Raw genomic sequence first — 16,252 nt, 5'->3', positions numbered from 1 at the left:
GTTTGAAGAAAGCATTTAAGAACACTAAAACTATAACTGGACATTCCATATCTAGTTCACTCCAGAATGAACTAGATATTGTTTCTTCTTACTTACAAATAAACAAAAGTGATCTAGAGATAATGAACAAATCAGGCAACTATATTTTGTAAGTAATATAACTTCTTATGTAATAGCTGGACAAAGAAATTAAAATACATAATAATGATGTGCAGTTTGTGAGATCACACTGTGTCTCACAAAGGCAGCTAAGTCTGCTTTCAGATAGTAGGTTAAATCTTGGGGGTAAAGAAAATAACTTAAATTCTTACAATATGCATATAGCAAAATTAATTTTAGGTGTTTAAAAATATTAAATATAAAACATCAAGTTATATTTTTATATAGTAATGCTGAAAGTTCATTACATAGTTCACAAAAGTCTTTCAGTGATTAAAACAGATGAAAAATTATCAAAGAAATAGTTTAGATTTTATAATGTCATATTTAAAAACCTCAAATCTAAAAAATATAGACTATTACAAATATAAGATATTTCAGGAAGCCAATATAACCCTGACATCAACACCTAACAAAGATGTATCTATCTTGGTTGGGTATATGTCTCGCTTGATTCTTCAGACTTCCTCTCACCCAGGGTCAGGCGATGGTAACCCTCCCCACATTATGAATCAGCATCTGAAATGGCCAGCTCCTTTTTCTGGCAAGGGACCACTCTAGTATCCTTATCCAGGGCTCTCTGTTTGTTCTTTCTAATATATAAGCTTGTTGTATTTTCCACTCTTGATCAAAGGGCTTCTGAGACACTACAGTATCTATAAAGTAAAATTTAATTTCTGCTCCCTGGCCTACGCTGCTTCATAAGCAGACCGTTCAAACCTGAAGTACAACAATCACTCTGTCTCATTGACCTTTGAAGATCCCATTCCCTAAAATATGCAGGAACTTAAAAAACAATTGTCATAATTTAAAAAATGTATTTAATAGGCAAAGGGTTAATAGCATTAATAGCAAATGGAATGCTACAAAACCACAATTTAAGAACTGGCAATGACTATGTACAGAAAATTCCTAGAAGAAATACAAATGACTAATGAACATGAAAATATTCAAACACGACTAATCAAAGAAATGCAAATTAAAACAAAATACTGTTTTCCCCTATAAACTTAGCAATGATTAAAACATTACAATCCTCAATGCTAAAAAGGGAGCACTGAATCAAGCATTCTCATATGCTGCTAATGGTATAAATTGGCAAACCATTCTGGAAATGATTTTGGCATGATGTTTCAAGAGTTTTAATTTATGTTCATACCCTTAGATGCACTTCTAGGAGATTATTATAAGAAAATAAAAAGAGAACTGAAACATACATTTCTACAAATATTTCACAAAAATTACTTTTAACAGACTTCAAAATAATTAACTGCAAAACAATTAAAATGATTAAACAGTGATACTTTTTAAATAGACTACTACATGGCCATCAAAGTGATTTTTTTTTTTTTTGAGACAGAGTCTCACTCCGTCACTAGGCGCCAGGCTGGAGTGCAGTGGTGTGACCTCGGCTCACTGCAACCTCCACCTCCCGGGTTCAAGCAATTCTCCTGCCTCAGCCTCCTGCGTAGCTGGGACTACAGGCGTGTGCCACCATGCCCAGCTATTTTTTTTTTTTTTTTTTGTATTTTTAGTAGAGACGGGGTTTCACCATGTTAGCCAGGATGGTCTCAATCTCTTGACCTCATGATCCGCCCACCTTGGCCTCCCAAAGTGTTTGGATTACAGGCGTGAGCCACTGTGCCTGGCCCATCAAAGTGATTTTTATAAACTCTAATGACAAGGTAAAATTCTTATGTGAAATGTTAATAGGAAAATATTAGGAAAAATATATATGGTACCAATGACAAGAAAAATGATTGTCAAAGATAGGACTTAAAGTACATTTATTATAATATAATGTATAGCTCTTTCCAAGTGATATGTTAAATGCAATTTTTACTTACATGCATATAAAATTAAACAGAATAACTTCATACATCTGAGAGTCTATCTTAAAACAAAATATATGGGTAAATAACTGATATACAAAGATGTTCTTTAGACCAATATTTATGATGTACCCCTTTGCTCATGAAAACAGCCTGAAATAACCTGCACGTATCAGAAGGCAACTATTAAATAAACTTTGGAACATTCTTAGTAGGCTATTGTGAAATCAATACAATTATACCTAAAAGCAACACTTTAATAATATAAAAATATTTATTAAAAGCACTACAGGTCAGGCATGATGGCTCATGCCAGTAATCTCAGAAGTTTGGGAAGCCAAGATGGGATACGCACTTGAGCCCAGGAGTTCAAGACCAGCCTCGGTAACATTTTTGACCCTGCCTCTATGAAAAAAAGAAATTGGTGTGCATGGTAGTACACACCTGTAGTGCCAGCTACTCAGGAGGCTGAGGTAGGAGGATCGTTTGAACTCAGGAGGTCACCATTGCAGTGAGCTACAAATGATATGGTTATAACGATGGAAAAATGCAAAGAAGAAGATATATAATAGGATCACTAATATAGAAGTGATATGATAAAATTATCATTACTTTCTTCTGATATTTTGTGAATATGTTGAGTATCCCAGAATATACCTGTATATATAACTCTTTTCATGTTATTATAACTATTTTCCTATTAAAACTATGAATGAGTTTAACAGTTTTGTGAGATGACAACATTCAATGACAACATATATGCTAGGGTAAACTAAAGTATAAACTAAACAAAAAAGAAGAGAATAGTAACAATAACAAAGTCTGAAGTTGAGGCAGCAATTAATAGCCTACCAAACAAAAAAAGCCCAGGTCCAGATGGGTTCACAGCTGAATTCTACCAGTCATATAAAGAGGAGCTGGTACAACTCCTTTTGAAACTATTCCAAACAATCCAAAAAGAGGGAATCCTTCCCAAATCATTTTATGCAACCAACATCATCTTCATAACAAAACCTGGCAGAGATTCAACAAGGAAAGAAAACTTCAGACCAATATCCATGATGAACATAGATGCAAAAATCTTCAATAAAATACTGGCAAATCAATTGCAACAGCACATCAAAAAGCTTATCCATCACAATCACGTAGGCTTCATCCCAGGGATGCAAGGCTGGTTCAACATACGCAAGTCTATAAACGTAATTCACCATATAAACAGAACCAAAGACAAAAACCATATGATTATCTCAATAGATGCAGAGAAGGTCTTTGCCAAATTCAACAGCCTTTATGCTAAAATCTCTCAATAAACTAGGAATTGATGGAAAGTATCTCAAAATAATAAAAGCTATTTATGACAAACCCACAGCCAATATCACACTGAATGGGCAAAACCTGGAAGCATTCCCTTTGAAATCTGGCACTAGACAAGGAAGCCCTCTCTCACTACTCCTATTCAATATAGTACTGGAAGTTCTAGCCAGAGTAATCAGGCAGGAAAAAGAAATAAAGGGTGTTCAATTAGGAAAGGAGGAAGTCAAATTGTTTCTATTTGCAGACAACATGATTGTATATTTAGAAGGTCTGATCATCTCAGCCCAAAATCTCCTGAAACTGATAGCAACTTCAGCAAAGCCTCAGGATACAAAATCAATGTGTGAGAATCACAAGCATTCCTATACACCAGGCGTCCCCAAACTACGGCCTGCGGGCCGCATGCGGCCCCCTGAGGCCATTTATTCGGCCCCCCGCCGCTCTTCAGGAAGGGGCACCTCTTTCACTGGTGGTCAGTGAGAGGAGCACAGTATGTGGTGGCCCTCCAACGGTCTGAGGGACAGTGAACTGGCCCCCTGTGTAAAAAGTTTGGGGACACCTGCTATACACCAATAACAGACTAGCTGAGAGCCAAATCAAGAACAAACTGCCATTCACAATTGCTACAAAGAGAAGAAAATACCTAGGAATACAACTTAAAACGATGTAAAGGACCTCTTCAAGGAGAACTACAAATCACTGCTCAACAAATTAAGAGAGGACACAAACAGATGGAGAAAAATTCCATGCTCATGGTTAGGAAGAATTGGTACCATGAAAATGGCCATACTGCCCAGAGTAATTTATAGATTCAATGTTATCCCCATCAAGCTACCAATGACGTTCTTCACAGAACTGGAAAGAACCACCTTAAACTTCATAGAAAACCAAAAGAGAGCCTGCATAGCCAAGTTAATTCTAAGCAAAAGTTCAAAGCAGGAGGCATCATGCTACCTGACTTCAAACTATACTACAAGGCTATAGTAATCAAAACAGCATGGTACTGGTAACAAAACAGAGATATAGACCAATGGAACAGAACAGAGGACTTGGAGGCAACACCACACATCTACAACCATCTGATCTTTTACAAACCTCACAAAAACAAGCAATGGGGAAAGGATTCCCTGTTTAATAATGGTGTTGGGAAAACTGGCTAGCCATGTGCAGAAAGCTGAAACTAGACCCCTTCCTGACATCTTACACTAAAATTAATGCCAGATGGATTAAATACTTAAACATAAGCCCTAATACCATAAAAATCCTAGAAGAAAACCTAGGCAATACCATTCAGGACATAGGCATAGGCAAGGACTTCATGACTAAAACACCAAAAGCATTGGCAACAAAAGCCAATATAGACAAATGGGATCTAATCAAACTTAAGAGCTTCTGCACAGCAAAAGAAACAATCATTAGAGTGAACTGGCAACCAATAGAATGGGAAAAAATTTTTGCAATCTGCCCATCTGACAAAGTACTTATATCCAGAATCTACAAAGAACTGAAACAGATTTACAAGAAAAAAAGCAAACAAACCCATTCAAAAGTGGGTGAAGGATATGAACAGACAGTTTTCAAAAGAAGACATTTATGAGGCCAACAAACATATGAAAAAATGGTCATCATCACTGGTTATTAGAGAAATGCAAATCAAAACCACATTGAGATACCATCTCATGCCAGTTAGAATGGTGATCATTAAAAAATCTGGAGACAACAGAGGCTGGAGAGGATGTGCAGTAATAAGAACACTCTTACACTGTTGGTGGGAGTGTAAACTAGTTCAACCATTGTGAAAGACCATGTGGCGATTCCTCAAGGATCTAGAAATAGAAATTCCATTTGACCCAGCAATCCCATTACTGGGTATATATCCAAAAGATTATCATTCCATTATAAGGACACATGCACAGGAATGTTCATTGCAGCACTGTTTCCCATTGCAAAGACTTGGAACCAACCCAAATGCCCATCGACGATAGACTGGACAGGGAAAATGTGGCACATATACAGCATGAAATACTATGCAGCCATAAAAAACTATGAGTTTGTGTAATTTGTAGAGACATGGATGAACCTGGAAAACATCATTCTCAGCAAACTGACACAAGAACAGAAAATCAAACACCGCATGTCCTGACTCATAGGTGGGTGTTGAACAATGAGAACAGGTGGACACAGGGAGGGGAGCATCTCGCACTGAGGTCTGTGGTGGGGGGACTAGGGGAGGAACAGGAGGCGGTAGGGAGTTAGGGAGGGATATCATGGGGAGAAATGCCAGATATAGGTGATGGGGATGAAGGCAGCAAACCACATTGCCATGTATATACCTATGCAACAATCCTGCATGTCTTCACATGTACCCCAGAACCTAAAATGCAATTATACATACATATATATAAATATATATATATATATATATATATATATATATATATATATATATTTAAGTAATAAATTCAAACAGGATATGCTCTCTAATCTCAACATGGCTACAGAACATGGTTTCAAAAAGTGAGAGAGAAGGTAGAAAAGACAGGTTATAATTAGGTTACAGTGAAATCTTAGCCATGGTAAGACTATTAGGAGATAAGAAATAATTTGTTTTGTTTAATTTGGTTTTTATATGCAGAAGAACAACAGGGCTCAAGCAATATTTTAGTGACATTTATCTACCAAATGCATTAGATGTAAAAATTCAGAGGCACCCAGTCAGTGAAGGGGCCACAGCTATGACCTAATCACCTAGTGATTGATAGAAAATAAAAAGACAAGACAATTGTGGGAACAACAATTGTCATGTTATTGACAACAATTTTGAGGTAGAATTGCAAATTTTCAAGATTAGTTAATGTGAATAACGAGGGAGATGAAAATTCTACTGATGTGTACATCCAAGTCTAAATGACTGAGTAATGCTGTATTTAAACAATATCGAGACATGCATGGAGAAAATGGAAAATTTAGAATATAGTTAGGAGATTTAATATATCTTATTTCTTCACCTCTGAGTCATTGTGTCTTTCCACCTAGTATAGTAATACCTTGGCAAAATACAAATCCTTTCTCAATAGAAGTAAAGTATTCAGAAATAAAATGTATGAAAAAGCCAATAATATTACATAAAAGCTAAGTGTCACATAACATGGAAACGTCTATTTGTGGTGTCCATCATCATTTTGACATATCTCTAGGACAAGGGTTCTCTAACTTTATTGTGCTTTAGAATCAACAGAGACAGAGCATTTTAAAAACACACATTGCCGGTCTACACCGCTAGGTTTCTCATTCACGAGATGCAGATTCTGCTGGTCTAGGAATGGGGACCATATGTGGGAACCACTGCCCTAGAGCCATATTACCCTGTGAACTGTAAAGATAAACAATTTTAATTCACTGAGGGTAAACAAAATATATCGAAAAACTAACATTTCAAAAGATAACTCTGAAGCAGTCTACATAAAACATCTTTAGTGGGAAGGTAAAATGAAAATTTGAGCATGTGATATTATATTGTTTAGGCATCACAAACTCAAGTCCAGATAACTTAAACTGAGATTTTAAGGTAAGCCTAAATACCTACTGCTGGTCACTAAATAATTTTTTTTAAGTAAAATATGAAAAGAGAAAAAAAAACAAATAAGTCTCCCCTTATTATACATTGATTATTGACACATAACATGCCATTTTATAGGATGTGGGATAGAAAGTCGACCACATACAAGCTATTTGAAGTTTGCATTTAAAAATAATAGCAATGATTAAAAACAACATTAATATCTTCTAAGAAATGTAATATTTCTTAAAATTGGCATGCATTCTTATAAATGCTGGATAAACAAGCTACATGATTTTTCTTATTCATGAATTTGAAACCTATGTACCCATTATTCATGATCTCTCCGTGAGTCATATGAAGTTGCATATATTGCAAAATCTTATAACTCAGCAATCAAGTCACTGTAAGACACGTGGTGAAAGATCTCTGACATGTGCTACCTGTGCAGATAGAGGAAGTCATACATCTTTTCTGGATCTTAGTATTCTTATTGGTAAAACAGACATAAAAACTTCCACCTCAATATACTGCTGAAATGAATTGGACAATATATATGTCAGTGTCCAATATAAAGAAGAACTTCAATAATCATTATTTAGATGTTTTGCTTGATATAGCTCTAATACTAATGATAAAATTTCCCTTTGGATCCTTCTTTGTACCTATGATGGATTTGAGAAAATAAAATGGAATCAATAAAGAGCAGAAAGAGTAAATAGATTCTGTAATGATTCCCTGAAATAAAAGGGGTTTCTCTAAATCAGAACTGAGTCATTCTAGGTATAACCCAATATAAACATAAAATTAATAATTATTTATTCAATAGGAGATTTCTAGTGTGTGCTGCAATTCATTTGATCAGTTTTATCTTATATCTTCCTTATAATCAACTGAAAGTAGAATCCAGAAGTATGAGGCTTCTCTTACTCTAAATCCTTAGGCAGAGAGTTCAGTGTCAGAACTGAAAGTGCTTACAAGGACCCATCCACCCAGTCTAGAAATGAAAGCAAAGTCGCAGCAGAGAGCAGAGACTCAAGACACATGTCACATCTAAGCCATGAAGCTCTGTCTCTAATCAAAGTTCATGAGTGCCACAAAAGGTCACTGGGAGGCCACCTAGGTGACCAGCTAGTAAATATTAATGGTTTATAAGTCTTATTTATACAACCTATATAACACCTGTGAAAATATTCCTGGTAGGTTCTCACCCCTCTATACCTAATATCAACTTGACGCAAATGATTGTAACTTTTTTATTTTAAAATACATTTAAGTTGAAAACAAATAATAAGATGTGATCATTTTTTAAAAAGTTTTCTTTAAAATATTTCTAAATATCATAAACATACATAGGTATTTCTAGGTTATAGTCTTGAAAATGTCATATTCTGATTCATTGTCCTATCTAAAATCCATCAAATATTTGAGATTCTAACATGCTGGAGTGCTAATGAAACTTTTTCCATCAAAATACTTTAAAATTTTGAGTTCATTTTCCTGTACAGACATCAAACCATGAAAAGAAGGAATGGAGTGGAGAGGCAACCAAGAGGTTATCATACAATTACTTCTAGATTTTTTCATCTATGAGGATGAAAGTTCACATATGGGCAAGTAAAGAAGTGGTCCTCCTCATCGATTTAAACCTTGATGGAAATTTAATGTCAATTTAAACTTCCGAAGTACCTTTCATCTCTGATTTCAAAGTGACTTTGTAAGAAATTCAGTTTTACACCTTTAATTGCGTTGACTTAATACACTACATAGAAAATGCCACTCTACAGATGGGAAAACTGAAGCAATCTTCCAATGGGTCAGGGACCTAAAAAAAAAAGCACTATTCATATTCTGTAAAACCAGCAAATAGTTTGCAATTTGGGCAGAACGACACTTACTACATACTAAATAGATTAACTACATATTTTGAGAGTTCTCATTACTATATATAAGATCATTTCTGCCTGATGTAACATAGCTACTTAAAGAACAGGATTAGATAAGGCGATTCACATATGTTCCGTATGGTGAGACTCTTCATAGACAAGCAGAATCACAGTTATCTCCTAGAGTTTCTAAATAATTTTAATCTTAAGAGAAGCACTCAAGTCCTTTAAATATCTCGTGTGAAATATGTGATTACTTTTTAAATAATACTTCACCTGGGAACGAAGCCAATGCAAGTCAGCAACACCTATCCTGTACAGTGAAATGAATCAAATACTGTCAATATAAACAGCAAATGGACTTTCAATATAAGTTGCCTTTTTTTTTGAGTAATAGCTATATTTAGCATCTAGTTACAGCATTGTGGAATAGGCCTAATAAGAAGAGAGGCAAATCTTGCTTTTGGTGAGTTTGAAACCCCATCTTGAAAAGCAGAATATTCACATACGTACTTCCTAAGGCCTACATTGAATCACAGTGTAGTGAATGAGAAGCGTTAGACTCTGAAGTCAGGGGGATCAAGCTTTGAACCCTGGCTATCCCACTTATTAGAATACCTGTGTGACTTTGAGCAACTTACTTGGTGTCTCTAAGCCACCGATTATTCATCTGTTACATGGGGATAATGATCTACCTATTTTAAAATTTACCATTATAATTAAGTCAGATAATATGTGAAAATACTTAGCAGAGTATCTAGTACATAGCAAGTGTTTAACAAATGCCAGATATTATTATTCTAATGACACTCCACTCCTTACTTTTTTAAAAAGAACTTTAAAGTTGCCTATCAGATAAACTATTTGCATCTAAGCCAGAAATTTGAGTTCTTTCACTTTGCAGCCCAGCCGACTTTTCTCGATTTCTATGATACCACTTTTACTGGCAATCCACGCTGAGGTCAAATCAGATAGCTTTCCCTTCTCAGAATTCTCACCTCAACGTCCTATCCTTCCCTCCATAATGTCCTACCCAAAGGATATACCTTTGTTTATCTCCTTTGATCAATTCCAAATGCCCTTCTCATCAATTTAGTGCCTCTTGCGTGATGCAACTCTGATTCCACTAATCAGACACAAGGTCATCTTGTTTTAATTTCAAGAGCACATTCTTTCTGAACAGATGAACACCTTCCACTAAGGAAGCTGAGCTCTTAACTGTCTGGGACTGACCTTTTTTCTTCTTTCAAAGACCAGAGTTGCCTGCACAGTGTCTGCACAAAGCAAGATTGAAACCAATGCTAAACAGCGATGAATGAAACAGACAAAAGAAATTTTAAGAAACAACTTGTCCCTAATGTGAGAACTTCTCATTCAGCAAAGTTGGTTCACTTTTAAACAGATATTTAATGTATGGGATACAAAAGCACTGGCTTTCCAGTTTTATTCATTACTTTAAAGGCCCCCAAAGTTAGTGCCAAATCTAGTTATCTCACAGTGATAATTCTATTTTATAGCCAAATGTGAAAACTGACATACATTAGGTACAATTTCAAGGAGCTAAATCCTGCCTATTGAGAATAATATTATGCAATTAAAGATTTTTTTTCAAAAAAAGAAGCTAGCAATGAATCATTAAATCAGTGTTTCATTAAGTGTATGCTTTAAACTTTCAGAAATAAGATTTATGAACATTTTTTAGAGATGGAAAATTCCTAAATCACTTATTCTTAAGAAAACAATATAAAATGGAGTTGCATTCATATTACCTAACAGTACATATGTAACTTAGAATTTCATTTAGTTAAATTTGTTTATTCATGTGAATTTGTCATTTTGCAACTGTAATTTCATCTAAAATATAAGCTAGAACTTGGGTATGCCACAGAACTAAAATGTGGTATTACTGCTTTTTCTTTTTAAGAAATTAATAAAAGTTAAGTATTTTGGCAAGAGTGTGATATAATCCAAATCAAGTAAACACAATTATTTTTCTTCCCCTCTCATTCCATAAAAAGATTTGGCCTTAGAATTGATGTATCCAAACTCTTTCTGCTTTAATGGCTCAGGGTGCCATGGGTCTCCCCAGAAATTATTTTAAAATTAATGACTGCTTCTGAATTAATAATTTAACCCACTTTTCTGCCTTAACCCTTTGTTAACTGCAGCACATCTTTTGTTTCCTTCAAGAGATATTAGGACAAATATAGCAAATTCAGAGTTAGACTTTGACCTTTACTTAAACATGCCATTAGAGCTGGGGCTCTTTTAACTACAGTGACTCCATAAAACTAACCTACTATAAAGCAGGGAAGTCAAAAAAGGTTACAGACTTATGGAAGAAAGATGTCAACTGGCCTTTCAAAATCCCAAAGCATACACTGCCCTTTATTTCACTTATTCATTGTTTAAATGTCTTTCAGAAAATAATACAATAATAAGTTTACATCATTATCCAAGTTACAGCCTGTAAGTTTATTTTACTCACACCATGGATCAGATGTTATTAAATTGTGACCCCAGAAAGGGCTTCAGGAGGTCCAATTTCCTTGAACTCTAGGAAGATTTTCTTTGTGTTTATTTTTGTATTTAGCCTCTTCAGCTTCTTGAAGGATTCTGTATCACTCACAAAATTTTAAGAATTGCTGACACAGAATAATAAGTGCTAACAGATTAATTTATGCCCAAATGACTTTTTAACAAAAAAGTTTCATATATATTATTTTCAAACCTCATAATATTCAAGTCAAGGAACAAGAATATAACTCCTAGCACACAAGCATAAGTGTCTTTACTCAAACAACTAGATGTCTTAGCAGGGATGCTATAGCAATAAAGTAAACCACCAACTTTCTAAGTCTTAAAAGTGATGATTTATTGGAAACATGAATTTCATAAAGTGGAAATTTGTGCATGGAGATGGAAACTGGAGGTAGACAGTCTACAAAGAGTTCATAAAGGAGAGAACACAGAACAGCACAGTGAGAACTGGTTGAGATCACATGCTTTAGAGTCCAAAATCTGAAGTGTTATCTAAATCTACCACTTACTAGTTAATCATGTGTCCTCAAAATCTGTACCCCCTTAGGTTTCTGAGAGGTTCAAATGCAATGTGCTTACGACACTGAGTGCCTACCTGGTAGGCACTAATAAACTATCAGCTGCTGATGACATTAGCTGCTGGTGGCAATAATTAGGATGGAAGAAGTTTCTGCCTAAAATAAACATTAAGTAGTTAAAACCTAGGGCCAGGCAGAGTGACTCATTCCTGTATTCCTAACACTTTGGAGGAAGAAAAGGGGCAGATTACTAGAGCCCAGGAGTGCGAGACCATCCTGGGCAATATGACAAAAACCTCATCTCTACAAAAACTTAGCAAGGCGTGGTGGTGTGCACCTGTAGGTGGGAGGGTCGTTAGATCCTGGGAGGTTGAGGCTGCAGTGAGCCGAGACTGCACCACTGCCCTCCAGCCTGGGTGAAAAGCGAGATTCTGAAACAACAACAACAAACAAAAGACCAGCCCTACAATCAAAACTTCACATTTTCTCACCTTTCGATGACTCGTTATTCAGATCTGGGCCACTGCTGAGCTCACCTGTTCAAAAATTTACTCATCAGCTTCCCCTTTCAAGATTTCTCATGCTATATAGTACTTAAGGAAAATTAGTATTAGTGGTAATAAAAATAAAATATGTCCATATAGTACTTCACAATTCCTGTGATGCAGACAAGTCAGGCTAGGTTATAAATACTCCTATTTTTAAAGGTAAAAACATTTATCTCCACAACTGCTCAAAGTCTTTTATAAAATAATTTAAAATGACCATAGAAGCATCTGACTGCTTAGTAATTAATAAGTCTCTTAAACTTCAGTTATCACCCTTGTACTGAAAAGACCATTCTCCACAACATTTCTTATAAAATGTCTGCCAAGAATATTAGAGGTAAAAGGGACCTGAAACTCTTTTTGTTCAACTACCTTATTTTATAGATGCAGAAACGAAGGGATGGGCATTATGCACTTTGCTCAAAGTCACACAGCTAGGCTAGTAACAGGGCTGATTCAAATTCACATGCATGAATTTAGTTTTTCCAAACTGCATCTTGGGTGTGACACATACACAGAGCAAGGTATTTGTGAAAGAGATTGAGGCTACTATTGGTGATTTATCTTTGTGTATGCATGTGTTTGTTCTCAAAAGACTGAATATGCATAACTTGTTAACCTAAATGGATGACTCTATTATGACCAATCTTATGTCTTAGAAATGATTTGTGTACTTATTGCAACATTAGTCACTATAAGTACCATAGCACATGAGAGTATCCCTATCACTCTTTCAAAGAAAACTGGGTCATCAGTCAACCTAAAGTTGGCAGCATGAACTTCAAAGTAACATGCACTTCCTCCAGCCTTGCAAAAAAATTACTTATAAAGTGCTGAATTATTTCAGGAAATATAGCTATTATGTTTATGAAAGTTAGGTGAAATATGGTGAACCTGTCACAGGTAGGTCATCTTGCCTGTCTCCTTACCATACCTGCACTAGGCAAGCAATGATCTAGATCATCAATATTATGTATAAGGGGAAAATATACACATCAGAGATTCTGAACAAGACTTGGGCTTGGCCTGGTGCAGTGGCTCACACCTGTAATCCCACCACTTTGGGAGGTCAAGGCAGGTGAATCATTTGAAGTCAGGAGTTTGAGACCAGCCTGGCCAACATGGTGAAAACCCATCTCTACTAAAAGTACAAAAATTAGTTGGGTGCAGCTGAGCTCTGTGGCTTGCATCTGTAATCCCAGCAATTTAGAAGGCTGAGGTGGGTGGGTCATTTGAGGTCAGGAGTTCATGACCAGCATGGTCAACATAGTGAAACTCTGTTTCTACTAAAAATACAAAAATTAGATGGGTGTGGTGGTGGGCCTCTGTAATCCCAGCTATTACGAGACAGGCAGGAGGAGAATTGCTTGAATCCAGGAAGTGGAGGTTTAGTGAACCGAGATTGAGCCACTGTGCTCCAGCCTGGGCAACAATGCAAGACTCTGTCTCAACAAGAGAAAAAAAAAAGAAGAAGAAAAAAAAAGATGTGGGCTCCTTCTTTCCTATCCTTCTGCCTTTTTTATACTGCATATGTGTATTATATCTGTAATAACTTTGAGGCATATGTAAAAGCTTATGATATTTAAGTCTATAATAGCCAATGAGAAAATACCGTGATAGAAAAAAATAAAAATTTTGGCTGGGTACAGTAGCTTGCACCTGTAATCCCAGCACTTTGTGAGGGTGAGGTAGGTAGATCACTTGAGGTCAAGAGTTCAAGACCAGTCTGGCTAATATGGCAAAACTCTGCCTCTACTAAAAATACAAAAATATAAGCCTTGTATACTTCCCATGAGTCTAAAGAGACAACATAAAATCCTCCTTCCTTGCAAGACTCATCATCTTGCCTCACCTCCTTGTCCACCTTCATCCCTCTCTACTCTTCCCTTGATGCTCTCCTGCCACACTACTTTCCTTTCCCTCTGTTCCCCAAATGTGATTACAGGCAGGTGTGGTGGCCTCATGCTTGTAGTCCCAGGTACTTAGGAGGGTGAGGCAGGAGGAACGCAGAAACCCGGGAAACAGAGGTTACAGGGAGTGGAGATTGCGCCACTGCACTCCAGCCTGGGAGACAGAGCCAGATGTAGTCTCGGGGAAAACAACAACAATAACAACCACCACCAACAAAAAAGGAGATTTCAAAATCAATTAAAGCAATTTTTCACTTTTTAAAAACAGGTTAGTATAAAATATCTTCAAGTTTTAACTTGCCATCAAGTGAAATAAATATTAATCATGTTTAGCTTATCTCATTGTAAAATCTATTTGAGGTATATTTCTAAAAATGCAAACCATTATCTTGGCATCTACTGTTAGGTCTCTGGAAATAGCTAAGTGTTATAAGAATTTTTTTTTAAAAAAAGAAAGAAGATTCGTATAGAATTAAACTAAAAAACCTCATGGTTTCCACAGATGTAAACAAAACCTTTACATGACTACTAAGATGCTAAGAATTTCCTCTAAGTGTCTGTTGTTTTTCAAATATAGTCCTTGTGATGAGCAGGATAAACCAGATAATGACATAGCACGAATCCTTTTGGAGCTATTTTAACTGTAATTACTTGTAGCATTCTGCAGCATGTTTTTTGTGTTTTTGTTTTTGCATTCAGCTGGAATAAAAAGTCAAAAATTAACAGTGGTTAGAAGATATATAATTCCTCCCTTCCCAAATAAAACATAAGAACTAATATGCTCTACTTTTATGCATTTCTTAAAACCTGAGTTAAAAATATTTTAGGATTTATTAAAAAATCACTTATCTTACAAAATTAACTTAGATGACCTACATACACACCCTTTAGCCTTTAATGCTGCAGCTCTTGAGGTCTGCCTTCAGAGGGCAGCATAAGGCCCATGCTGCCTTGTATACTCGGGATGTTCACTTACTTAGTGTTGGGAACAGCTGAAGAAAGGAGCCAACTTACACAATGCCCATTGTACAAGGCTGAATGAGGAGCACAGGAAATGAATGGAGGTGAACCCCATCTGTGTCGTGGGCACTTAAGGTCAAGGGGTCACTAACCATCTGCAGTTGTTAATTTTAAGTGCCATTGTGCTAGGTCATGATACCCAGATATTTTGAGGAAAAAATTGAGAATGTAGTATTTTAGTTGCAATCTGAAAGATAAGAATTACACTAGAGAATGTAGTGAAAAATGCCATCAGCAGAGAGGATAACAGGAGTGGTGGCCTTGAGCCAGAAGGAAATTCAGCACATTAATGGAACACCGGGAAAGGAAAACAGTGTGGCAGAGGAGTAGCAAGGACAGAGTAGAACGGGATGAAGGTGGACAAGGAGGTGAGGCAAGATGCTGGGTCTTGCAAGGAATAAGGATTTTATATTTTCTTCTTAAACTATTGGGAAGTATACAAGGCTTATATTTAAGAAGAAGAGGAGCATAATTAGATTTTCTTTGTAAACTGATGACTTTTGTATGTGGATAATGGACTCAGAGGAGATAATGACCAAGTCTAGAGAACTGCTTATTAGGCTACAACAGTAATCTGCAAATTGTTCCAGTTCATCTGTTTCTGAGCTTATTGGCATAAAGGTGATCAAAATATCCTCTTATTATTAGTTCCACTAGTAGCATCTAAAATTACCTATTTCCAATTTATGCCTGCTTTCTATAATTATTCATCTTTGCAGAGACTTTTCTGTCTTTGTTAGCTTTTCAAGAACCAGCTTGGTCAATCCACAGTATTATATGTCTATTATATCATACTCTGATTTTCAACTTAATTTATTATATAATCTTCATTGTGTCATCCTTTCTACATTCTTGAGTGTATTAAGGTATTATTTTCTAACTTGAGTTTTGAACTAGTGAATCTTGAACTTTTATTCTTTCTAATGTAGGATTTGAACTAAGGATTTTTCTGTAATATTTTTTTC

At 35.9% G+C, this 16,252-nt stretch overlaps 1 protein-coding gene across 1 annotated transcript in view; it reads right to left on the bottom strand.

The window, feature by feature from the left end:
- The window catches only part of MMP16 (matrix metallopeptidase 16), a 273,362-nt gene that overhangs the window by 162,039 nt on the left and 95,071 nt on the right, over nt 1-16,252 (bottom strand). The window lies entirely within an intron of this gene.

Source organism: Saimiri boliviensis, chromosome 15, assembly GCF_048565385.1.
Source record: "Saimiri boliviensis isolate mSaiBol1 chromosome 15, mSaiBol1.pri, whole genome shotgun sequence".
In the NCBI taxonomy this organism is placed as follows: Eukaryota; Metazoa; Chordata; class Mammalia; order Primates; family Cebidae; genus Saimiri; species Saimiri boliviensis.
This window is presented reverse-complemented; position numbering and strand designations above follow the sequence as displayed.